The sequence below is a fragment of the Macaca mulatta genome, chromosome 10, assembly GCF_049350105.2.
Source record: "Macaca mulatta isolate MMU2019108-1 chromosome 10, T2T-MMU8v2.0, whole genome shotgun sequence".
In the NCBI taxonomy this organism is placed as follows: Eukaryota; Metazoa; Chordata; class Mammalia; order Primates; family Cercopithecidae; genus Macaca; species Macaca mulatta.
Window position 1 is genome coordinate 31,469,646 of NC_133415.1, and position 26,306 is coordinate 31,495,951.

The 26,306-nt window shown below is 51.7% G+C and overlaps 1 protein-coding gene and 1 long non-coding RNA gene across 3 annotated transcripts in view; one reads left to right on the forward strand and one right to left on the reverse strand.

Moving 5' to 3' along the window:
* Positions 1–9,134: 9,134 nt before the first annotated feature.
* Positions 9,135–26,306, forward strand: part of HIC2 (HIC ZBTB transcriptional repressor 2) — a 36,140-nt gene continuing 18,968 nt past the window's right edge. For both annotated transcript variants that reach the window (XM_028827944.2, XM_077950717.1), the window contains exon 1: positions 9,135–9,324. The gene's annotated coding sequence lies outside the window, so the exon portion shown is untranslated. The remainder of the gene's footprint in view (positions 9,325–26,306) is intronic.
* LOC144331945 (uncharacterized) lies at positions 14,622–23,908 on the reverse strand. Its single transcript, XR_013399565.1, has 3 exons — positions 23,617–23,908; positions 17,396–18,432; positions 14,622–16,657 (listed from the first exon to the last, which is right to left on the reverse strand). It is a non-coding gene; the product is annotated as an uncharacterized LOC144331945 (long non-coding RNA).

Genomic DNA, 26,306 nt, shown 5'->3' on the forward strand with positions numbered 1-26,306 from the left:
TTCACTAGACTTTTTTTTTTCCTTTTTTTTAAAGACTGGGTCTTGCCCTGTCATCATGGCTAGGCCGCAGTGATGCAATCTCAGCTCACTAAAGCCTTGACCTCCTGGGCTCAAGCTATTCTCCCACCTCAGCCTCCTGAGTAGCTGGGACTTCAAGCACGCACCACAACGCCTGGTTTTTTTCTTTTTTGTATTTTTAGAGACAGGGTTTCGCCATGTTGCCCAGGCTGGTCCGTAACTCCAGGGCTCAGCTGACTCAACCACCTCAGCCTTCCAAAGTGCTAGGATTACAGGCATGAGCCACCACCCCTGGCCTCATTCATTTGACTTTCATTTTCATTATTATTATTATTTTTTTTAGAGTCAAGGTCTCACGCAGTCTCCCAGGCTGGAGTGCAGTGGTGTGACCTTGGCTTAGTGCAGCATCAATTTCCTGGGCTCAAATGGTCCTCCTGCCTCAGCCTCCTGAGTAGCTGGAACTATAGGTGTATGCCACATGCCTGGCTAATTTTTTTTTTTTTTGAGACGGAGTCTCGCTCTGTCGCCCAGGCTGGAGTGCAGTGGCCGGATCTCAGCTCACTGCAAGCTCCGCCTCCCAGGTTCACGCCATTCTCCTGCCACAGCCTCCCGAGTAGCTGGGACTACAGGCACCCGCCACCTCACCTGGCTAGTTTTTTTGTGTTTTTTAGTAGAGACGGGGTTTCACTGTATTAGCCAGGATGGTCTCGATCTCCTGACCTCATGATCCGCCCGTCTCGGCCTCCCAAAGTGCTGGGATTACAGGCTTGAGCCATCTCGCCTGGCCAATTTTTTTTTTTTTTTGAAACAGCGTCTGGCTGTTGCCCAGTTATGGTACAATGGCTCAAGTATAGCTCACTGCAACCTCGAATTCTTGGGCTCAAGCAATCCTCTTACCTCAGCCTCCCAAGTAGTTAGGACTATAGATGAGTGCCACCACGCCCGGCTAATTTTAAAAATTTTTTGTAGAGATGAGATGTCACTATGTTGCCCAGGCTGGTATCAAACTCCTGGACTCAAGCAATCCTCCTGCCTTGACTTCCCAGAGTGCTGGGATTATAGGCGCCAGCTACCATGAGTGACCTCATTTGACTTTTTTCTTTTTTTTTTGAGACAGAGTCTTGCTCTGTAGCCCAGGCTGGAGTGCAGTGGCGTGATCTCACCTCACTGCTACCTCCGCCTCCCGGGTTCAAGTGATTCTCCTGCCTTGGCTTCCCAAATAGCTGGGATTACAGGCATGCGTCACCATACCCGGCTAATATTTTGTATTTTTAGTAGAAACCAGATTTCACATGTTGGCCAGACTGGTCTTGAACTCCTGACATCAGGTGATCCTCCTGCCTCAGTCTCCCAAAGTGCTGGGATTACAGGCATGAACCACTGTGCTCGATCTCATTTGACTTTTTTTTTTTTTTTTTTTTTTGAGATGGAGTCTCGCTCTGTTGCCTAGGCTGGAGTGCAGTGACAGAATCTTGGCTCACTACAACCTCTCCCTCCCGGGTTCAAGTGATTCTCCTGCCTCAGCTTCCCCAGTAGCTGGAATTACAGGCACCTGCCACCACGACTGGCTAATTTTTGCACTTTTAGTAGAGATGGGGCTTCACCATGCTGGCCAGGCTGGTCTCGAACTCCCAACCTCAGGTGATCTACCCGCCTCGGCCTCCCAAAGTGGTAGGATTACAGGAGTGAGCCACCGAGCCTGGCCCCTCATTTGACTTTTAATTGAGAACCTACTTGGTGCCATGTATAAGCTGGGTACAAGAGTGAACAAGACCAAGTCTTCCTGCCCTCATGCCAACTGCTTAGCAGTATTTCAGCACTGTATCAGGGTGATACAGTGCCTGGGATCACAGGAGACTTCCTATAAGAGATGTCTGAACTGAGTCGTTCACCAGGCACAGGTGGGAGAAGGGAGAAGGGTGACCTGGACAGGAGGAGCCCTGGTGTGAATGCCCAGAGACGGCAGGAGAAATCATGGTGTATATAAGGTGTCTTGAGTTTGGGATATGGGAAGATGAGAAGTCATATTGTATGGGACATACTTATACTAAAGAATTACTGAGCTGGGCGCGGTGGCTCAAGCCTGTAATCCCAGCACTTTGGGAGGCTGAGACGGGCGGATCACAAGGTCAGGAGATCGAGACCATCCTGGCTAACACGGTGAAACCCCGTCTCTACTAAAAAATACAAAAAGCTAGCCGGGCGAGGTGGCGGGCGCCTGTAGTCCCAGCTACTCGGGAGGCTGAGGCAGGAGAATGGCGTGAACCCGGGAGGCGGAGCTTGCAGTGAGCTGAGATCCGGCCACTGCACTCCAGCCCGGGTGACAGAGCGAGACTCCGTCTCAAAAAAAAAAAAAAAAAAAAAAAAAAAAGATTTACTGGTTGTTTTTCTGAAATTCAAATTTGGGAATACTGTTAAGTGCTAAACCTAGCTGTCATGATAAAAAGCTGAAATTTACTGTTTGGGGATATTTTTTATAATTGTTTTCTTTCTGTTTTTATTGAAAACAGATAATGATAAAATAACGCCGGGCGCGGTGGCTCAAGCCTGTAATCCCAGCACTTTGGGAGGCCGAGACGGGCGGATCACGAGGTCAGGAGATCGAGACCATCCTGGCTAACACAGTGAAACCCCGTCTCTACTAAAAATACAAAAACTTAGCCGGGCGAGGTGGCAGGCGCCTGTAGTCCCCGCTACTCGGGAGGCTGAGGCAGGAGAATGGCGTGAACCCGGGAGGCGGAGCTTGCAGTGAGCTGAGATCCGGCCACTGCACTCCAGCCTGGGTGACAGAGCGAGACTCCGTCTCAAAAAAAAAAAAAAAAAAAAAAAAAAATGATAAAATAACAAATCAGCTCTAATTGATCCTTCCTATATGACAGAAGAATCATAGTCACCACACCAGGGCTCACCAGACTGAGTTCCGTGCTCTGCCTGCTTAACCTCATGTCATTCAAGCCTCCCAAGGCAGTGGTGCCCTGATTCCCAAATGGATGAGGAAAGCAGATCATAGTGGTTAGATCCTGGACTAGACACACAGAGAATCCAGAGGGAGTCAGGACACAAAATGAACCCATTTCTGGCAGGTCCTCCCATCCCTGTTAATCTGTAGTTTTTATATTTCCATATTACCTTCCGCCCAGATGTAGCTTTACCGGGTTGCTGCCAGGGAGAACAACTTTTTGAAATCTGCTATTTATTTTTTCTTTCTTTCTTTCATTCGTTCGTTCTTTCTTTCTATTTCTTTAAGACGAGGTGTTGCTGTGTTGCCCAGCCTGGGGTGCAGTGGCACGATCTCAACTCACCGCAACCTCTGCCTCCCTAGTTCAAGTGATTCTCCCACCGCAGACTCCCTAGTAGCTGGGATTATAGGTATGTGACACCGTGCCTGGCTAATATTTTAGTAGAGATGGGGTTTCTTCATGATAACCAGGCTGGTCTCAAACTGCTGGCCTCAAGTGATCCACTTGCCTCGGCCTCCCAAAGTGCTGGGATTAGAGGTGTGAGCCACTGTGCCCAGCCTAAACACACACACACATATATATAAAATATAATATATATATATAAATATAATATATATAAAATATAAATATATATATATATATTTTTTGAGACAGAGTCTCACTTTGTCGCCCAGGCTGGAGTGCAGTGGTGCGATCTCGGCTCACTGCAAGCTCTGCCTCCCGGGTTCACGCCGTTCTCCTGCCTCAGCCTCCCGAGTAGCTGGGACTACAGGCGCCCACCACCACGCCCGGCTAATTTTTTGTATTTTTTTAGTAGAGACGGGATTTCACCATGTTAGCCAGGATAGTTTTGATCTCCTGACCTCATGATCTGTCTGCCTCAGCCTCCCAAAGTGCTGGGATTACAGGCGTGAGCCACTGTGCCTGGCCAAAAATATTTTTTAATAGCACCACACTGTAGGCTGGGTGCAGTGGCTCACACCTGTAATCCCAGCATTTAGGGAGGCCGAGGCGGGTGGATCACTTGAGGTCAGGAGTTCGAGGTTTTGGTCTCAAAACTTGAGGTTTTGGTCTCAAAAAAAAAAAAAGAAAAGAAAAGAAATGTTACTTTCATAAAATAAAAATAACACACTAAAGTATACATGTATAGAAAAAAAATTCCCAACTTCCAGGGAGAACGTCTGTAAATATTTTTGATTTATTTTCTTCAGTTACTTTTCCATATATCAATATTTTTGCATGCATTTAAAAACTACAATTTTTTTTTTGAGACAGAGTCTCACTCTGTCGCCCAGGCTGGAATGCAGTGGCAGGATCTCAGCTCACTGCAAGCTCTGCCTCCCAGGTTCACACCCTTCTCCTGCCTCAGCCTCCCGAGTAGCTGGGACTACAGGCGCCCACCACCACGCCTGGCTAAATTTTGTATAAAAAATACAATTTTTTTTAAGACAGGGTCTAGCTCTGTTGCCCAGGCTGCAGTGTGCAGTGGCGCGATTTTGGCTCACTGAAACTTCCACCTCCTGGGTTCAAGTGATCCTGCTGCGTCAGTCCCCCGAGTAGCTGGGACTACAGGGGCGCACCACCATGACTGGCTAATATTTTTATGTGTATTTTTAGTAGACATGGGGTTTCACCATGTTGGCCGGGCTGGTATCGAACTCCTGACCTCAAGTGATCCTCCTGCCTCAGTCTTCCAAAGTGTCGGGATTATAGGTGTGAGTCACTGCACCTGGCCTCTTTTTTTTTTTTTTTTAATTACTTTTGGCTGGTCACGGTGGCTCACACCTGTAATCCCAGCACTTTGGGAGGTCAAGGCTGGTGGATCATGAGGTCAGGAGTTCCAGACCAGCCTTGCCAAGATGGTGAAACCCCATCTCCACTAAAAATACAAAAATTAGCCGGGCGTGGTGGTGGGTGCCTGTAATCCCAGCTACTCAGGAGACTGAGGCAGAGAATTGCTTGAACCCAAGAGGCAGAGGTTTCAGTGAGCCGAGATGATGCCACTGCACTCCAGCCTGGACGGCAGAGTAAGACTCTGTCTCAAAAAAAAAAAAAAAAAGATTTTATTTTTTAATTAAAAAATGTACGGATTTGCCGGGCGCGGTGGCTCACGCTTGTAATCCCAGCACTTTGGGAGGCCGAGGCGGGCGGATCACAAGGTCAGGAGATCGAGACCATCCTGGCTAACACTGTGAAACCCCGTCTCTACTAAAAATGCAAAAAATTAGCCGGGCGTGGTGGTGGGCGCCTGTAGTCCCAGCTACTCGGGAGGCTGAGGCAGGAGAATGGCGTGAACCCGGGAGGCGGAGCTTGCAGTGAGCCGAGATCGCGCCACTGCACTCCAGCCTGGGCGACTAAGCGAGACTCTGTCTCAAAAAAAAAAAAAAAAAAAAAAAAAAGTACGGATTTATTTATTATTATCATTATTATTTTTGGAGACAGAGTTTTACTCTTGTCACCCAGGCTGAAGTGCAATGGCAGGATCTCAGCTCACTGCAACGTCTGCCTCTGGAGTTCAAGCAATTCTCCTGCCTCAGCCTCCCAAGTAGCTGGGATTACAGGCCTGCGCCACTGTGCCAGGCTAATTTTGTATTTTTAGTACAGACAGGGTTTTACCATGTTGGCCAGGCTGGTCTCAAACTCCTGACCTTGGGTGATCCACCCGCCTCAGCCTCCCAAAGTGCTAGAATTACAGGAGTGAGCCATCGTGCCTGTCCTATTTATTAAATTTAATAAATTAATTAATTAATTTCTGAAACTGAGTCTTTGTCGCCCACGTTGGAGTGTAGTGGTGTGATCTGGGCTCACTGCAACCTCCACCTCCTGGGTTCAAGCAATCGTCTGCCTCAGCCTCCCGAGTAGCTGGGATTACAGGTGCCCGTCACCATGCCTGGCTAAATTTTGTTTTTTTAGTAGAAATGGGGTTTCACCATCTTGGCCAGGCTGGTGTTGAACTCCTGACCTCGTGATCCACCCACCTGGGCCTCCCAAAGTGCTGGGATTACAGGCGTGAGTCACTGCTCCCGGCCTTATTTATTTACTTTTAATGGAGTCCCACTCTGTCGCCCAGGCTGGAGTGCAGCAGCGCCACCTCGGCTCACTGCAACCTCTGCCTCCCGTGTTCAAGCACTTCTCGTGCTGTGCCTTAGCCTGCTGAGTGGCTGGGACTACAGGCATGTGACACCATGCCCGGCTAATTCTTTTTTTTTTTTTTTTGCGACAGAGTTTTGCTTTTGTTGCCCAGGCTGGAGTGCAATGGTGCGATCTTGGCTTACCGCAACCTCCGCCTCCCGGGTTCAAGCGATTCTCCTGCCTCAGTCTCCTGAGTAGCTGGGATTACAGGCATGCTCAATCATGCCCAGCTAACTTTTTGTATTTTTAGTAGGGATGGGGTTTCTCCATATTGGTCAGGCTGGTCTTGAACTCCCAGCCTCGGGTAATCCGCCCGCCTCAGCCTCCCAAAATGCTGGGATTATAGGCATGAGCCATTACTCCTGGCCTAATCCACATTCCATTATGTGGATTATTTAACCCCATTATGAGAAATTTGTTTATGCTTTCTTTCATTATTATACATGACACTTAAAAAATATTATTGTGGCCGGGCGCGGTGGCTCAAGCCTGTAATCCCAGCACTTTGGGAGGCCGAGACGGGCGGATCACAAGGTCAGGAGATCGAGACCATCCTGGCTAACCCGGTGAAACCCCGTCTCTACTAAAAAATACAAAAAACTAGCCGGGCAAGGTGGCGGGCGCCTGTAGTCCCAGCTACTCCGGAGGCTGAGGCAGGAGAATGGCGTGAACCCGGGAGGCGGAGCTTGCAGTGAGCTGAAATCCGGCCACTGCACTCCAGCCTGGGTGACAGAGCGAGACTCCGTCTCAAAAAAAAAAAAAAAAATTATTGTATATTAGTTATCTTTTGCACTGTTTTTTGAGACCGAGTCTCCCTCTGTTGCCCAGGCTGGAGTGTCATGGCATGATCTCAGCTCACTGCAACCTCAGCCTCCCAGATTCAAGTGATTCTCGTGTCTCATGTAGTAGTTGGGACTACGCGCATGCACCATGACATCCGGCTAATTTTTGTATTTTTAGTAGAGACGGGGTTTCACCATGTTGCCCAGGGTGGTCTCAAAGTCTGGCCTTGGCCTCCGAAAATGCTAGAATTACAGGCATGAGGCGGCCACATTAGTTTTCAAATGCAGACGAAACAAGGGACCGTTGAATGCCTGTTGTCTCAGGTGTGCTCCTAGGCACGGGTTCCAAACTTACAGGTACAAACTTACTTATGGGTAGAGAGACAGATAATAAGTACGTGGTCTGTAAATGTGGTTAATTTCCCCAGAACAGAATCCTGGAATACTGGTCTGAGAGGGTATAATTATTTTAAAATATTTTTGGGGCCAGGTGAGTTGGCTTAGCCTGTAATTCCAGCATTTTGAGAGGCAGGAGGATCACCTGATCCCAGGAGTTTGCGGCTACACTCCAGCCTGGGCAACGGAGTGAGACTCCGAGCGTCAAGAAACAAAACAAAACAAACAAACAAAAAAACTTTTGGCTTACACCGCCAAACTCATGTCCAGGAATTTTGAGGCGATTTATGTGCTTCCAACAGTATAAGACTGATAAGAGTGATTACCTACCAGACCCTGTGTTTGAAGGTTATCATTTGAAACTGATTTTTAATTTGTTTAGTAGAAAACCCAGCTTCTTATAGTTTTAATTTATATGTCTTGGGTTAGCAGAATGGTTGACTATTTTTTTTTCAGTCGTTCCTTCAAATAGTGAGTCCTCTGCTGGGCTCTATTTGTGGAATATTCCTTTTCTTCTTCAAGGATGTTTGATATCTCTTTTTTCTTCACAGATGTTTGATATTTCCTTTTTCATCTATTGTGTTCTTACCATTTCTAGGATGTTTCTAGGCTTTCTATTCTATTTCTTGTTCTGTACCACACTGAAATGCTTGCGGTAGCTTTACAATTTCTTTTTGACATCTGTTAGGGCAAGTCTACCTTCATGCCTGCTTTTGTTTCCAAGGGGGGAAAACGATAGCTGTTTTCGACTATTTAGTTTTCCAGGTGAACTAAGAATTTTGTGAAGTCTAAGAAATGTTGTTAGCATGACACTAAACCTATACGTCGATTAGGAAAGAAAGGTTGCATAATCAGCTTGGCAAAGGGTTATTGGAACTGGCTTTTAATCTTGACTGGAGCTGGAGCACAACTTGCCTGTAAGGCAGACCTGTGCTCCTCTTGGACTTGGGCGACCTCGATAGTGGTGTGTTCCTTTGTTTGGTGTTCAAAGTAGAGAGAGGTCCATTAAGTAGCTCCCTAGAGAAGCAGTGGCGGCTCAGGCCAGCCCAGCCCCTGGGAAGGCCATCTGCATGGCGGCCGGGAGCCCGGGTCCTGGTGGGCCGGCTCGGGCAGGCGCTTGACCCCTGGGGCCTGCGAGGGGCTGCGGCCACCGGAAGGGGCTGGCTGAGCGCAGCTCGCTGGGTCCTCCGCGCCTTCGGAGCAGGTAAGGCACGCGGGGGTGCGCGCGCGCGGGCCGGAGGGGCGCTGGGGTCAGGGAAGGGGCGCCCCTTCTCTTTTGCACCCAACCAGCCCGGGCCTCCCCAGGAGCCCAGACCCCCGAGCTTGCAGTCACTGCTGGCTACGCCTTTGAGCCTCGCGCAACCGCAGGGAGCGTCGAGTAGGGGTCGCAAGGGAGTCGGGGAGGAGACGCGTAGGCCGACAGAGGTCCCTAATTCGGGGCTCCTAGGGGTCAGGGTAGGGCTAAAAGGGAGTAAGTCCATCTGAGTTTGAGGGGGTGGGCGTCAGCCTGTGGAGGGGGGGGCCAGCGTCCCTGTCCCGGGGGCGGGTATGCGGTCCGGGTACTTCGGGGGTGAGGTCGCGGTCCTGTCCTGGCGCTTGAGGTCGGGATCCAGTTAGATGTCCGGGGTCTGGGTCCCCGGCTCCTCTCGCGCTCCCCTCCCCCACGGCGCCGGACCCCCGCAGCCCGCCCCGCCTAGTACTCGGACCGCTTGCCGGCGCCGGCGCCGGCCCCGCCCCCGGAGGCCCCGCCCCGGTTCGCAGGCCCCGCCCCCTAGCGCCCCCTGGCCCCGCCCCGCTGCTCGCCCATTCAGATGTGGGTCAGGGGTGAGCGGGCGGCGCCGACGTCACAAGCTTCCAAGATGGCGCTGGGCGGGCGGCTGTGAGCGGCGCTCGGGGCGCGCTGGGCGGGGAGCCGAGCCGAGCCGGCGGCAGACGGACGGGGCGGACGCGTGCGGCGCGAGCCGGGCGCTGAGGACAAGGGCCGCTGGTAGGGCCGGCCGGCCGGCGGGCGGAGCGCCGCCGCCGACGCACACGAGGTGAGGGGCGGCCTTGGGGGGCGGGGGGCGCGGGGCGCGGGCGGGGGCCGCGGGCCGGGCGCGTCCCCGGAGAGAGGGGCGTGGGCGCGCGCGCCCGGGCGACGTGGGACTGCGCGCGTGGGGGACGCGCTCGCGTCTGGCGGGCCTGGGCGGGGGCGCACGCGGGACCCCTGGCAGGCCCGGGCTTTGTGGGCCAGATGCCCAGAGGGGCGCGGGCGGTGGGGCACCCGGGGCACAAAGCCCACGGGGCCGCGCCAGGCCCAGGAGGCGCGGGTCTGCGGAGCGGGGGTCGGCGGGCGAGCGGGCGCCGGCTCTTTGTGCCTTTTCATTAGCAATCTAATCCGAACAGCGTCGGGCGAGCTGCGCTGCCTGACAGGCGGGAGGGCTCCCATTATGCAAACGGCCCTGCGCCCGCGGCCGCCCCCTCGCTGGAGGATTTTGCGATTTCCAGAACTGCGGTCTTGCACTGTCTGCGGTCTCCTCTCTTCTTGCCTCCTCCCCGCGGGAAGACTGGCCACGGCAGGGGCAGGGGCAGGGGCGGGCCTGGAGGGGCCGCTCCCAGAGGGCCAGGCTCTGCGCCTGGTGGGCTCGCTGCCCTGCCCCCAGATCTCTCCTGTAGGCAGCCGCTTGGCAGGAAGAGAGATGGGCTTGGGGGAGGGGGTCGGCTGGCAGGGGGAAGGGACCGGCTGGCTGAGGGAGGGGGCTGAGGGGCCCCAGCTTGTCACTCTCTGTTTATCTTCCAAGATGGTTCATATTCACACAGGCCTGGGTGTGTGCGTGGTGGGGGGGAAATGCCTCTCCCTGGGGGGCAGTGACTTGCGGAGAGGAGGGAATGAGGCCAGATAATGCTCCCAACGGCCCCACCCAGAACTGCCTGGGACTGCCTGTGTAAGGGAGCCCAATGCTGAGCCGGATGGGTTGGAGCGGTGTTAAAGTTATTTATCCATGTCTTCTATCCCCTGCACCCCTAGTCTTTTCTAGTAGGAGTTGCCAAGCACATCTGGAAAGCTATGTTCCCGACCCCCCACTCCCCCAGCAGCAGGAGGGGTGTAACCCAGGGAAGCCACCCCTCTGACATATGTGCTGGGGGGAGGGGCAGAGCCTTGCCCATAGGAATCCTGTGGCGGTGGGTTGTTGACTGATGTGGGGATTGCTGTGTCTCTTGTGCTGTCGGAGAGCTGGCAGGTAGTGGAGGGGCCTTGGGAGCTCCTAGGGTGAACTCAAGGCTGTCCTCTAAGGATCCAGGATGGAGGGATGGAGCTGGGTCACTCAAACCTAAGGCCTTTCTGGGTCTAGCATTTATTGCTTCCTGGTTTCTGGCTTTGCTTCTTTCCCTCCATTCTCATCTGCCAGTGTCTGGACTCCCTGGGCCTTCAAGCAGACATTTTCAGGAGCACAGGCCATGTGGTTGGTCTGGAGCCCTGTGGCAAGGAGAGTGTGCATGCTTGGTGGAGCAGGGTTGCTGTAGTAGTCTGAAAAACAGATGAGCTGGCCTCTGGAGACAAAACTGTGTGGCGAGACTGCTGGTTTAGTGAGTTCTGAACACCAAGAACAGGGCTGGGAGTCTGATGCTTGGGGGCTGAACTGAGTCCTGTGGCCCAGAATTGTTGCCTGGAAGTGAACGTTCCGTCTTGTGCCATTGAGATTGTGAAGATCTCTAGGTCCCACAGGACAAGCAATAGACTTGGAAGGCTGGGAAGAGGCTCCCCAGCTGCCTCCCTTCGGAGGTCAGAGCTCTCAGGTGGGTCGGCAGGCCAGTGTCGGGTTGGGGGAGGGAGGTTGTAGAGTGCCTGTAGCCCAGCTTTTCTGGCCAGTTGGCTCTGAGTGCTGCTGTGTGCCCAGCAACCTCTCCCTGCGGTGTTTTTCTGCCAGTTGTTGGAACTTGTAGATTAGTCACTGAGGTTTTACGACCGATTCCTGAAAAGAAAAATCTCCCTCTGGTTGCTGGCTCTGTGTAGAGGAAGAAGAAGCCCGAGGGAGTCAGGCCTTTAATTAAAGCAAAACCGAAATGATTGTGAAGTTGCTGGAAGGAGAAGAGAAGGCGCAGGTGGGGCAGGGGTGATGAGTCCTGATGAGTCCTGTTGTGCTGCATGATACCTGCTCTGGGGACAGGTAGGCACGATCCCATCCTCGATCCTCGGTCTTGGCCAGCAGCCCAGCCTTCTTCACAAGCTGCAGTCCTGGATTAATCCTCACGTAGTGTTTTCTTTCCGTAGATCAGATTTCTCATTTTGTTAATAAGCGCAGCCTCCCGTCCACTTGAAGTCAGCTGTTGTGGACGAGGAGCAACAGGATTTTGCATTATTGAGCTGATAGCCTGCTGCCTTCCTCGAGTCCTTATTGTTTGTGGGGTCAGATCTGAGGGGTGGGGGAAGTGCCATTTAATCAGCAGCTAGCCCCTGGAGAAGAGCTGGCGGGGCAGTTCTGGAGAGAGAGAGCCGTGAGGAAGGAATAAAGTTCAGTTTACCCAGGGGACTTGTGGTTCCAACCTTATTGCTTGGTCTGTTGGCCTTGAGCAGTCAGCCCCACCCCATACCTTGTCTTGCCTGCTGCCCCCAGTACCTGATCCCTGGGAGAGTGGGGTGCTTCTTCCTGGGCTGCTCTTGCTGGCCTGGGAGGCAGCTTTCACCACGGGAAGAAAGAACAAATTAAGTTCCTCCCCTCTTGTCTCCTCTGAGCCTGGCCGAGGAGGGACTCCTGTGGGGCAGTGAGAGGGGAACTGGACTTGGTCGCAAAGTCTGTAGTGCATTGCTGGCTCTGCCATTTACTTCCGTTGTGACCTTGGGCAGTGATTGACTCTCCTGCCTCATTTCTACAATGGGAACAGAACTTGAGTTTACATTCATGTATCACTGTTTTCTGGAGCTCAGCCTAGGGAAGTTAGACACTCAACAAATGATTATAAGATGGGGTGATAAGGGCTGGCATCTAGCGGAGCGCAGAGGGCATAGCGGTGGTGTGGGAGGAGCCCGCTGTGGGCTGGCTGAGAGCCCTGGATGCCATGTGGGTTGGGTTGGCCTGGAGGGGAGGGGTTTTAACCAGGAAGTGACTGCTGCTGGGTTTTAAAAGGCAGTGGTAGGGTAGAGGGTGGCAGGGGAGACAGCTGGAGAGCACTGAGGACGTGGACTCACAGATACTGTGTGAGTTGGGAAGCCCGCTTGGGAGACCCCACTGCCAGCCAGGCATGTATGCGGCTCTTTTTCGAGCTTTTTATTCATTCCGCCACATTTTCTGAGCACAAACTCAGTGCCTGGACCCCTTGGTTTAGACCAAATCGTGTTGGCCCCTGCTTTCTGGCGCTCACAGACTTGCCTGGGTGGGGTGATAGAGGCGCTTGCAGTTCAGCACGCGGTCTGGTCTCCTCTAGAGGAGTGAAGGAGCTGCTTTTGGAAGTTCAGTAGCTTGCTTGGGGGCTGGAGGGTAAGTGCCGTTGATTCCACCGCCTGTGGAGGCCCATATAGTGTGGTGTCTGGAGAGATTTGAGATCCCACTAGGGAGGAGTGGGGCTGAAAGCCCCCTCCCTAAGAGAGGTCCTGGCTCCCATTTAGGGGCTTCTGAACCAGCCCTTCCAGTTTGACTCTGCCTGGCACCGCCAGGGTTCCCTTCCTGCTGGGAGGGGCCTTGCCCTAAGGGTTAGGGACCTGGGCTGGGGGAGGGCTCTGAGGAGGGACTGGGCCCCGAGGGACTGAGGGACTGCAGGCTTGCTTGCCTTGAGCCCAGTTTTAGCTGGGAGTGGCAAAGCAAGAAAAGCTGGTGGGGGTAGGAGCTGTGTGTGGGCCCCCAGTGAGCTTGATAAGGGAGGGAAGGCTGGGAGCTGGTTGCAGCCCGCCACAGTTCAGGAGGGAAGGGCCAGACTGCCTGAGAGGGGTGTGGCAGCACTGAGTGGGGAGAGGGACCGTAAGAAACTGCTTGGGACCCTCGGGAAGGTGGCCAGGCTTTGGGGAGGCCCTCCTTCTGACTATTCTATTTTCCTTTTTCTTTTCCTTTCCTTTCCTTTCCTTTCCTTTCCTTTCCTTTCCTTTCCTTTCCTTTCCTTTCCTTTCCTTTCCTTTTCTTCTTTTTGTGGTAATGTTAGTGGGTGGAGAGTGGGAGTGCAGCCTCGGTGTTAGAACAGGGGGACTTGGGGGTTCTTCTGATGGTGAGAGGGAACAGGGATGGGTCAGCCAGGTCCCTCTAACCTAGAGGCAGCTGTTTTTTGTGAGGTGGGCGGCGCATCGTAGGATCTTAGGTGCATGTTCTCTGTTTAGGGGTGATCATACACGGGGTGTGGTGAGGAGGGAGTGTGTGGAGTCCCCAGCCTTCCCGTGGCAGTTCCCAGTGTGACTAAAAGAAGGCAGGGATTGGGTTTGGTTAGGTGGGTGCTTCCAGATGAGAGCTGGCCTGCTGTGGAAATGGAAGAGCTCCTGGCTCTGGCAGGGGTGTGGCTGCTGTACAGACTTGTCCCCTGCCGTCCTGGGCTGTTGCCCTGCGGCTTGGGCTTCGGCTTCATTCCTCTGGGTGGGTGGGTTCTCTCTGGCAAGTGTGGGAAGGGGCCGCTCCCATTACCACACTGAGGCCTGAGCCCCTTTGAGGGGGAGGATCTGTTGCATGGCCTTTGCAGCCCTCACCCCTGCTGCAGTGCGGGAGGTGAGGCCGCAGCACTCGGGAGATGGTAAGCTGTTGGTGACCTCTCATTCACAAAGTAAGGGAGAAGGGAGTGTGGGGCCTGGGACTTTGGTGACTTGTCCTTGTGTGGACACAGTGGGGCTTTTCTGGGTGATGAGTGCAGGCTGCACATTCACCCAGCACTTGCTGTTGCTCATGCTGCCTGGCAGAGGCCTGCCTGCTGGTGCCCTGGTTCTCACCTTGGGCTATACCTGTCTCTGGGGTGGGCCCAAGGCACTAGCTTTTCCTGAAGCTTTTGAAGTGAACCTGGTGTGCAGCAGAGTTTGAGAACTGCTTCTCTAGCAGGTGATGCATCTTTGTTGATAATAGAATCCACAGGCGGAAGGATGAGTAGCCCGAGCAGCCGGCGCTTTTACCTGCGGTGCTCACTAACTGCTTTACTCTGAGGACCTGGCGGGGTCAGCAGTTATCCAGTGAATGAATTGGTAGAATCAGTCATGCCGATTCTTGGGTAGTTACTGGGCACAAAGGGTGAACAGCAGGAAGAACCTAGACCTTGTGCAATGGGGGCTTCTCCTGGGAGGTCCTCTGGAGGTGGGTCCTACTAACCCTGTAGCATGGGCTTTTGGAGTCTGCCTGGCCTGCTTTCCTGGCTGCATTCTTGGGCTCTTGTTGGCCTGTATGTAGTTTGGTGGGGCCTCACATAGTGCAGTTTGGGTTGAGCAGATGTGGCCAATAATGGGAGCCCCTGGGACTCCTGGGACCTCTGCCTCGTTCTCCCTGGAAGAGAAGAGATTTGTCCCTGAGGTTGGTTTCCTGGGCTGTGTTATATGAGGAAGGTATATGAGGCCACTAATAGGGGCAGTGAGGGAAGAGTGGGATGGGACTGAAGGTGGAGGGGACAGGACAGGAGGCAGAGCTTTAGGTAGGGCCTGGCTGGGCCTGGCCCCCTTTGTTGGAACAGAACAATGGATTGTTCTGGGGTTTTGTTTGTATTTGAGGGAGAGAGGCTATAAGACAGCTCCTGCCAGCTAGGAGCAGCCTATCATGTGAGGGGACAGGTAAGGCCCCTGGGTGTGGTTCTGATCAGCATCCTGGGTAGGAAGTCTTGCCCTTTAGAGAAGGGACAGCAACCTGGCCAGGGGCAGTAGAGGAGATAGGAAAAGGAGCTGAGAAGGAAGGGGTGGTGCACATCTTGGTAGCTGGGCCTAGGTAGTCCTGTTCTGAGTGAGTGATCTGGGGATGGATTCCTGCCCTAGGTCTTGTGCCCCTTCACTGCAGCCCTCTCCGGAACCCCATGGCCCTTCCCCTTTGTGGAAGCAGCTACTGTTATAGTTTCTGTCTGGCTGGTACCAGGAAACTTGGCTTGGAAGATGGGAGGAGGATGGTCCCCACGGAGTTCTGACACAAGGCCAGGAAGGTAGTGGTGAAGAGGTAAGCACTCATCCTGGGCTCGTTCCTGGGCTCAGCCTGGCAGTGGGCATTTTACACCCGATTCAGTTATCAGAACACACCAGTGTGGTCCTCATCATTTTGTCAGTCCTCGTTGTACAAGTGGCTCAGAGAAGTTAAAGAGAGTCATATGTCTAGAGAGTGAGTGGAGGAGCTCCAGGTGAAGTGTGTGAAAGCCTCGGACACATTTGTGAGTGAGGACTCCTTACTCTGCGCAGTGCTTGGGCTGGAGGGCAGCTGAGATTTTCATTTTGAATGGGGTAGTGGGATGGCTGCTCTTGACAAAGCCAGGGAGTCTGGCTCCCAGAGTGGGAAGGTGGTCCCCTGCAGGTCCCCTGCTCCTCCCCAAGGACCAGGGGCCAGAGAGCATTCTCTGGGTCGTCCTCATCTTTCCAGTCACACGCAGCTCCTTACTGTCTGGTATGTGGGAATCTTCTGCCCCACGGCATCCTGTGCCTTTGCCGAACACCTCCAGGAGAGCCATGTGGGGGATGGTCTGGACGTTGCAGGGACCAGAGCTGAGCTCTTGAGATTCTTTGAGTGTGGACAAACGAGGTGCCCTTGGTGGTGTGGGGACGCAGGCAGGGTAGCTCCTCTGGGCGACTCTTGGTAGGTTGTCTTCTGGTAGATGGACTGGGGGTGCGGGTTCTGGTGCTTCAAGGTGGTTGTCCTCTGACTGTGAACCAGATCCCAGGGACCAGGCGTCAGCCCCGTGCTGGCGGAAGGGAGAGGGTTGTTGCCAAAGTCTCACATTCCAGGCATGTGTTGATGCTGATAAGGCAGCAGGGCTGGCTTAGCTGCTTTGGGCAGGAGGGGACTTTGACTTCATGCCCCCAGCAGGCAGCATGCACATCTTGCTTCCTGGTAGCACCCCTCCCCCACCGACCCCCTCTGCTTGCAGGGGCAGTGCCGCGCTCAGCAGCGTTGCTGGCTTAGTAGCAGGCCTCTGGAGGCCTATTGATGGATTCTGCCAGCACTGCCTCTTGGAGTATTTGAGGATGCCATTGGAAATGTCACTTCCTTTTATTTGCTGAAATTTGTTACTCTCAGGTTTGGCAGTAGGCCCCTTGTCCAAGATTTCAGCTTTTGGGGAACTTCAGTTTTGTGGAAAGATGACTCCTGCTTCCTCTGTGGGCCAGTCTCTTAACCTCTCCAGGCCTCATTCTCCTTGCCTATAAATGAGTTGTTAGACTCAAAGTTGTTTGCAGACCCTGGGGATCCCCAATACCTTTTTCAGTATATTTAAAAGTTACGAGGTCGGATGGGGTGCTCACGCCTGTAGTCCCAGCACTTTGGAAGGCCAAGGCAGGTGGATCATCTGAGGACGGGAGTTCCAGACCTGCCTGGCCAATATGGTGAAACCCTTCCTCTCCTAAAAACAAAAATTAGCCATGTGTGGTGGCACATGCCTGTAGTCCCAGCTACACAGGAGGCTGAGGCAGGAGAATGACTTGAACCTGGGAGGCAGAGATTGCAGTGAGCCAAGATTTTGCCACTGCACTCCAGCCTGGGTGACAGAGCGAGACTCCCATCTCAAAAAAAAAAAAAAAAGTCCCTGGCCCCTGCCCTGGGTGGACACTTGCACTGCCAGAGTTGTGTTCCCCACTGTCAGCCAGCACTGGGGGCTGAGACCCACCAGTTCTACACATGTCCAGGGGAGGCAGTACAGATGACTGAGTATTAAATCTAGACCTTTAATTACACATCTTTTTACTTTTCTATGTGATGAAATAGGAAGGATACATGAGGCATTTTTTGAGATGGAGTCTCGCTGTTGCCTAGGCTGGAGTGCAGTGGTATGATCTCAGTTCGCTGCAACCTCCACCTCCCGCGTTCAAGTCATGCTCGTGCCTCAGCCTCCCGAGTAGCCGGGATTACAGGCACCCACCACCATGCCTGGTTAATTTTTTCTATTTTTAATAGAGTCTGGGTTTCGCCTTCTTGGCCAGACTGGTCTTGAACTTCTGATCTCAGGTGATCCGCCTTCCCTGGCCTCCCAAAGTGCTGGGATTACAGGCATTAGCCACCATGCCCGGCATGAGGCTTTAAAAATTTTTTTTTGTTTTTTCTGGTTTTTTTGGTGTTAGGTTGCCTAGGCTGGAGTGCAGTGATGATGTAATCACGGCTTAGTGCAGCCTCACCTTCTGGGCTCAAATGATCCTCCTGCATAAGCCTCCCGAGTAGTTAGGACCACAGTCATGCCCACACCCAGCTAATTTTTTTTTTTTTTAGAGGTGGGGTCTCCCTGATCTTGAACTCCTAGGCTCAGCCAATCCTCCTACCATGACCTCCTAAAGTGTTGGGATTACAGGTGTTGAGCCACTGTGTCCAGCCTACATAGCAACTTTGTTTTTTTTGAGATGGAGTCTCTCTTGCCCAGGCTGGAGTGCAGTGGCACAATGTTGGCTCACTACAACCTCTGCTTCCTGGGTTCAAGCAATTCTACTGCCTCACCCTCCGAAGTAGCTGAGATTATAGGTTCGTGCCACCATGCCTGGCTAATTTTTGTATTTTTAGTAGAGACTGGGCTTCTCCATATTGGGCAGGCTGGTCTCGAGCTCCTGACCTTGTAATCGCCTGCCTTGGCCTCCCAAAGTGCTGGGATTACAGACGTGAGCCACCGCACCTGGCCTACATAGCAACTTTTGTTTTTTCCTTGAAACGGAGTCTCGCTCTGTTGCCCAGGCTGGAGTACAGTGGCGCAGTTCTGCCTCAGCCTCCCGAGTAGCTGGGATTACAGGCATCTGCCACCACACCTGGCTAATTGTTGTATTTTTAGTAGAGACATGGTTTCACCACATTAGCCAGGCTGGTCTCAAACTCCTGACCTCAGGTGATCCGCCTGCCTCGGCCCCCAAAAGTGTGGGATTACAGGTGGGAGCCACTGCGCCTGGCCAATAGCAACTTTTAAGAAACTCGTTTGTCAAGCTTTAGTGTAATATCAATGAAGAATAGACACATGGTTTTCTGAAAAAGTTATTAAAATACTCCTTCCTTTTTTCTGTGTAAGGCCAAATTTCTTTTTTTTTTTTTTTTTTTTTGAGAGGGAGTCTCGCGCTGTCGCCCGGGCTGGAGTGCAATGGCCGGATCTCAGCTCACTGCAAGCTCCGCCTCCCGGGTTCACGCCATTCTCCTGCCTCAGCCTCCCGAGTAGCTGGGACTACAGGCGCCCGCCACCTCGCCCGGCTATTTTTTGTAGTTTTTAGTAGAGACGGGGTTTCACTGCGTTAGCCAGGATGGTCTCGATCTCCTGACCTCGTGATCCGCCCGTCTCGGCCTCCCAAAGTGCTGGGATTACAGGCTTGAGCCACTGCGCCCGGCCAAATTTCTTTAAAGACTTTAATCAAAACCACATATCCTAACAGACTGAATGCAGGAGATAGAATCCAGCTACTTCTGTTAGACCAGACATTAAAGAGATTTATAAAAGTGTGAAGCAACGCTCTCCTTTTTTTTTTTGTTTTTTTGAGATGGAGTCTTGCTGTGTCGCCAAGCTATAGTGCAGTGGCATTATCTCTGCTCACTGCAATCCCCACCTCCAATCACTTGAATCACCTGGGTTCAAGTGATTCCCCTGCCTCAGCCTCCCGAGTAGCTACAGGTGTGCGCCACCACACCCAGCTAGTTTTTGTATATGTGTGTATATATATATATATATATATATATTTTTTTTTTTTTTTTTTGAGACGGAGTCTCACGCTGTTGCCCAGGCTGGAGTGCAATGGCGCGATCTCGGCTCACTGCAAGCTCCGCCTCCCGGGTTCCCGCCATTCTCCTGCCTCAGCCTCCTGAGTAGCTGGGACTACAGGCGCCCGCCACCGCGCCCGGCTAATTTTTTGTATTTTTAGTAGAGACGGGGTTTCACTGTGGTCTCGATCTCCTGACCTTGTGATCTGCCCGCCTCGGCCTCCCAAAGTGCTGGGATTACAGGCTTGAGCCACCGCGCCCGGCCGTATATATATATTTTTTTAGTAGAGATGGGGTTTCACCTGTTGGCCAGGTGGATTCTTTTTTTTTTTTTTTTTTGAGATGGAGTCTGGCTCTGTCGCCCAGGCTGGAGTGCAGTGGCCGGATCTCAGCTCACTGCAAGCTCCGCCTCCCAGATTCATGCCATTCTCCTGCCTCAGCCTCCCGAGTAGCTGGGACTACAGGCGCCCGCCACCTCGCCCAGCTAGTTTTTTGTATTTTTTTTTTTAGTAGAGACCGGGTTTGACGGTGTTAGCCAGGATGGTCTCGATCTCCTGACCTCGTGATCCACCCGTCTCGGCCTTCCAAAGTGCTGGGATTACAGGCTTGAGCCACCATGCCCGGCCGGTGTGGATTCTTGACCTCGTGATCTGCCCGCCTTGGCCTCCCAGAGTGCTGAGATTGCAAGTGTGAACCACCATGCGGCCCTTTTTTTTTTTTTTTTTTTTTTTTTGTTGTTGTTGTTGAGATAGTCTCACTCTATCACCTAGGCTGGAGTGCAGTGGTGCGATCTCACCTCACTGCAACCTCTGCCTCCTGGGTTCAAGGGATTCTCCTGCCTCAGCCTCCTGAGTAGCTGGGATTACAGGCACCTGTTACCACGCCCAGCTAATTTTTGTATTTTTTAAAATTTTAATTTATTTATTTATATATTTTTTGAGATGGAGTCTGTCTCTCTCTCTCGCCCAGGCTGGAGTGCAGTGGCATGATCTCGGTTCACTGCAAGCTCCGCCTCCCAGGTTCACGCCGTTCTCCTGCCTCAGCCTCCTGAGTTAGGACTACAGGACTACAAGGGCGGGGACTACAGGCCCGCCACCACACCTGGCTAATTTTTTGTATTTTTAGTAGAGACATCTGTGTTAGCCAGGATGGTCTTGATCTCCTGACCTCGTGATCCGCCCGCCTCAGCCTCCCAAAGTGCTGGAATTACAAGCGTGAGCCACAGTGCTCGGTCTATTTTTTTTTTTTTTTTTTTTTTTGTTTTGAGAGGAAGTTTTGCTCTTGTTGCCCAGGCTGGAGTGCAATGGCATGATCTCAGCTCACTGCAATCTCCGCTTCCCTAGGATCAAGTGATTCTGCTGCCTCAGCCTCACCAATAGCTGGGATTAGAGGTGCGCACCAACACATTTGGCTAATTTTTGTATTTCACCTTGTTGGCCAGGCTGATCTCGGTGATCCACCCACCTTGGCCTCCCAAAGTGCTAGGATTACAGGCGTGAGCCACTGTGTCCGGCCCTTTTTTTTTTTTTTTTTTTAAAGACAGTTTCGCTGTTGTTGCCCAGGCTGGAGTGCAATGGCACGATCTCGGCTCACTGCAGCCTCCATCCCCCGACCCTCCCCTGGGGTAAAGCCTTTCTCCTGCTTCAGCCTCCCAAGTTGCTGAGATTACAGGCACCCGTCACCATGCCTGGCTAATTTTTTGTATTTTTAGTAGAGATGGGGTTTCACCATGTTGGCCAGGCTGGTCTTGAACTCCTGACCTCAGGTATCCACCCACCTTGGCCTCCCAAAGTACTGGGATTACAAGCGTGAGCCACTGTGCTCAGCCTTTTTAAAAAAAATTTGCTTTTCTAATACAGTAAGTAGAACAGTGATGTGTAAAGTAGTCTCTCTTTACCTGTGGGGGTATGTTCCAAAACCTCCATCGGAGGCCTGGAACCATAGGTAGTGCTGAACCCTATATGTGATGTTTTTTCTATACATACGTGTCTGTACTAAAATTTAATTCATGAATTAAGCATAGTGAGGAAATGATAAAATAGGACAGTTATAACAATATGTTATAAAAGTTATGTGGATATGCTCTTTCCCTTTTTTTTTTTTTGAGACGGAGTTTCACTGTTGTTGCCCAGGCTGGAGTGCAATGGCACGATCTCGGCTCACTGCAACCTCTGCTTCCCAGGTTCAAGCGATTCTCTTGCCTCAGCCTCCCTAGTAGCTGGGATTATAGGTATGTGCCACCACGCCTGGCCAATTTTGTATTTTTAGTTGGTCAGGCTGGTCTTGAACTCCCGACCTCAGGTGATCCGCCCGCCTCGGCCTCCCAAAGTGCTGGGGGGTAACAGGTGTGAGCCACCGTGCCTGGCCGGATATGCTCTTTCCTTTAACATATTTAATACTCACCTATTTTCTACCCGCAGTTGACCAAGGATAACAAGCTGAGGAAAGTGAAACTGAATAAGGGGTCACTACTGTAATACATGGTAACATCAAATACTGCAACAGCCCGGATGCAGTGACTCACACCTGTAATCCCAGCACTTTGGGAGGCTGAGGCTGCAGAATGGCTTGAGGCAGGAGCTCGAGGTTGCAGTGAGCTATGATTGTACCACTGCGCTTCAGCCCGGGTAACAGAGCAGGACCCTGTCTCAGAAAAAACTCCACAAAGCAGTAACATAGAAGCCACATAAGCAGATGCTCTTTAGGAGTTCTGACTAATTTAAGAATGTAAACAACACAATTTTAGAACCAGTGGCAAGGAGGGTGCTAGGCATTTCCCTCTTCACCACGTGCCTCTGTATCTTTCACATATTGTTTCACTCTATCTCTTCTCAGCCTTGGCTCTGACCAGCATTTGCTCACCTAATAAATGTTTATAAGTGCCTGCTACATGCCCGGTGCTGTGGCTGCTTGGGACAAAGGGTCTAACTTTGGGTACTGGTCTGTGGGGTGGTCGGGGGTAGACAGGAGGGAAGCGGCTTGGCAGCTGGTGCTGACGTTGGGAGCTGGAAGACAACAGGCAGTTCTGGCTTCACTGAGGAGGGAGTCGTGTGGGGGCAGGCTCCTCCTGGAATAGGGCACAGCCCGCAGGAGCTCTCAGGTGTGTCTGTGGAAGGGGTGAGGTGGGCTTGATACCCCTATGGGAAGTGCTTTGCTTGCCAGGCCTGAGCATGGACTTTATCCCAGGCATCAGAAATTTATTGAAAGCTTTGTTTTTTTTTTTTTTTGAGATAGTTTTGCTCTCATTGCCCAAGCTAGAGTGCAATGACGCGATCTCAGCTCACTGCAACTTCCACTTCCCGGGTTCAAGTGATTCTCCTGCCTCAGCCTCCAGAGTAGCTGGGATTATGGGCGTGCGCCACCATGCTCAGCTAATTTTGTATTTTTAGTAGAGATGGGGTTTCTCCATGTTGGTCAGGCTGGGCTCGAACTCCAGACCTCAGGTGATCTGCCCGCCTCAGCTTCCCCAAGTGCTGGGATTACAGGCGTGAGATACCACGCCTGGCCCATTGAAAGCTTTAAGCAGGGGAGTGGCTTGATGAGATGGGTGTTTGAGAAAGATAACTCAGGGTTATTGGACTCTGAATTGGAGAGTACAGGGACTAGGCGAGGGTTGGCTGGAGGGGTTGCAGAGGGGTGATTGTGTTCTAGATGCTGATATTTTCACTTAGAGTGGCTCTGATTCTGCCCTTCTTTCCCCTGTAGACCTTGGGAGGTTTCCTGGGATTTCTCCCTCCTGGACAACTTCTGTTGAGTTGCCTGCCACCTCAGGTGTGGAGGCCCCAGGTTCTTTTGCTTTGTATGATTAGGACAGGGTGATATTTTCTGGGTTATCTCTTGTGGGAACTGAGCCCGCCAAAGCCCTCATTTGTGCATTGTTATAGCTGCCCAAGTGTGTGGCCCTGCTGCGTTTGATGGCTGTAGACCAGGTGACCTCTCAGGTGGTGAAAGGGGGGTGCTCTGTGAGTGCACCTCAGCTTTAGCATCTTGGCTTCTCTGTGGATTGGGATTTAGCTCCTCCCTGTACCAGGAAGGTCTCTTTCCTCTTTTTTTTTTTCCTCTTTCTTTTCTCTCTCTCTTTTTTTTTTTTTCAATGAGACAGGGTCTCGCCCTGTTGCCCAGTCTGGTCTTGAACACCTGGACTCAAGCGAGCCTCCTGCCTCAGCCTCCCAGAGTGCTCAGATTAGAGGCATGAACCACCGCACCCGACGTTCCTTTCTTTTGAGACTTCTGCACAGAGCAGGCTCAGCTTCCTTAGTAGACTTAGCCATTGAACTCTTAAGAAGTTATTTACAGAGGTGGAAATAGGCCGGGCACGGTGGCTCATGCCTGTAATCCCAGCACTTTGGGAGGCCGAGGCAGGTGGATCACGATGTCAGGAGTTCAAGACCAGCCTGGCCAAGATGGTGAAACCCCGTATCTACTACAAAAATTAGCTGGGTGTGGTGACAGGTGCCTGTAATCCCAGCTACTCAAGAGGCTGAGGCAGGACAATCCCTTGAACCCAGGCAGCAGAGGTCTCAGTGAGCTGAGATTGCGCCACTGCACTCCAGCCTGGGCAACAGAGCAAGGCTCCAAACAAACAAACAGACAAAAAAGGTAAATTACATGTATATCTGTGTGTGCACAGTCTTAAAGAACAGAGAGGTAAGTAGTGGTAAACTCACTATTGGTTGAATCGTGGGTGTCCCACTGAGCGAGACACAGTTGTTCCCTTGTGGCCACGTAGGAAATAGCCTCCCAAGTTCCTGGGACAGCCCATGCACTTCTCCCTGGCTTATCCCCACTTCCCTCTAGAAGCCAACAGTCTTCTGAATTGTGGGTCAGCCATCCGCTGGGTTTTGTCAGTTTCCCACCTTTGTCTGGATCCTGAAACTGCGAATGATTTTGGCTGAGTTCGCTGGGAGCCGGGTGCCCTGCACTCTTGGGACACGAGGAGCAACAGTTCCTGTGTTCCCATTCTCCATTTCGGTGTTCAAGGTGGCACTATCCACACATAATCACCTGTCCTACTGGCAGTGAGCATTTGGGTGGTTTTCTGGGTTTTGTTTTTGCTGCCTTCTGAGTAGCTGACTTTTCACCCCCAAGCTATGCTTCTTGAGGCAGAGAAGTGCCAGTTTATTTTGTTTTCTGTCTCTAAATCCAGTTCCTTAATGCACCACTGAGACTCAGTTTAGAAGTGCAGTGAAACTTTGTGAGCATTTTTCTCCCCAAGTCTGAATGGATCCCTCTCTGATTCTTTGAGTTCTTGGGCACTTCTCTGCTAGACACTTTCAAGTTACCTACTGGACAGGATAGACCTTCTTTATAAAGTATCACACTTGGAGGCTTTTCAGGCACAGTGCCATAGATTGTAATATTTTCCATAGCAATTGCCCAATTTTATCTGTAAAAAATTGCTTTTTAAGGCCTGGTACAGTGGCTCACACTTGTAATCCCAACATTTTGGAAGGCTGAGGCAGCAGGATCACTTGAGCCCAGGAGTTTGAGACCAGCTTGGAAAACATAGTGAGACCTCATGTCTACAGAAAATTTTAAAAATTGGCTAGGCATTGTGGCATGCACCTTTAGTTCCGGCTACTCAAAAGGCTGAGACGGGAGGATCCCTTGAGCCCAGAAATTAGAGGTTGCAGTGAGCTATGATCGTGCCACTGCACTCCAGCCTGGGTGACAGAGAAAGACACAAAAAATCACAAAACTTCCAATGGATACCGAATGTATAACTTTTTTTTTTTTTCTTATTTGGAGTAAAATAACTTGATCCTTGATCGTTGGCTGTAGCTCCTGAGCCATTTGAGGCAATGGGGGGTTTGTGTGTTGATTACCTATGAAGGAACAAGTGGGCTGTTTCCTTCTCCCCAGCAGCTTCCTTTGACCCTAAATCCCTGAGAGCCTCACCCATTTTCTTCTTGGCTTCCTCCCTTTGATATGCCCAGCCGGCTCCTGCCCTAGCTGGCTGCCACCAGGACCTGCTGGAGGTTTTTGCTGGGAATTATTTGGTGTCCTGTTTGAACCTCGCTTGCCGTGCTCCCAAATTTCCTGTTTCTCCTGGGGTTGCCTTTCAGGATTTGCAGAACCCCTTCTCCTTTAGAAGTGTCAATTGGGGCTGGGTGTGGTGGCTCACGCCTGTAATCCCAGCACTTTAGGAGGCCGAGGTGGGCGGATCACCTGAGGTTGGGAGTTCCAGGTCAGCCTGACCAACATGGAGAAACCCCGTCTCTACTAAAAATACAAAATTAGCCGGGTGTAGTAGTGCACGCTTGTAATCCCAGCTACTCAGGAGGCTGAGGCAGAAGAATTGCTTGAACCCGGGAGGTGGAGGTTGCGGTGAGCCGAGATTGCGCCATCGCACTTTTCCTGGGCAACAAGAGGAAAACTGTCTCAAAAAAAAAAAAAAGTCAATTGGACCTTAGGACAGCTTAAAAACATTATCAGGTTTTTATCTTTTAGATAGCAGACATGAGTCTGCTCCTCATAAGGATTTACAGTAGTCTCTCTGTTTCCCGTGGGCTCCTGGCTGGCTTGTGTGAGCTCCCTCCTCTAGGATGGAGCTCCTGGACATTGTGGCATTGCCAGCTGTCCTGCCAATGTTCTGCTTCCTGTGTTGCTGTTATTGGTTGGGGGTCCAGGAGAGGTTGCTGCCTGGACTGAGTCTGCTTGCTGATCAGGATGAAGTTGATCTCTGCTTCCCTTCTGAAGGTTTCTGTGCACTGTATTGAATTCAAGGACGTCCTATGTAAGAAGTGTGCATAGCTCCAAGAGTTCTTTACAAATGATATGCCCTTGTAACGAGCATCCAGAGTGAGAAACACAACCCTGGAAGCCCCTCATGTATCCTGAAGCTTTTAGTCACTCTCAACCCCCACCCATATGATTAGTGCTGCCTGCTTTTTTTGAATGTATGCAAATAGAACTGTAACTGTCTTTTTGGCTGTGGCATCTTTGCGCAAAAGTATATTTGAGAGATTCATTTGTGTTGTTTGTAAGTCAAATCATGTGAAATTATCAGCAATCAGCTGTGTTTTTACCCCTAAAAGGTAAATTCATACAGTTCAACCTAAATGTCTGTCCTGTTCACTGCTGGATCATAGTCTCTTCTACCTGCAGCTGCCCCTTCTCAGGGTGGCCATAGGAGTTGTTTTCCAGTGTTGGGCCTTCATGAGTGTGCCTGCCTGTTTGGTGCGCATATGTGTGCATTCTTTTTTTTTTTTTTTTTTTTTTTTTTGAGACGGAGTCTC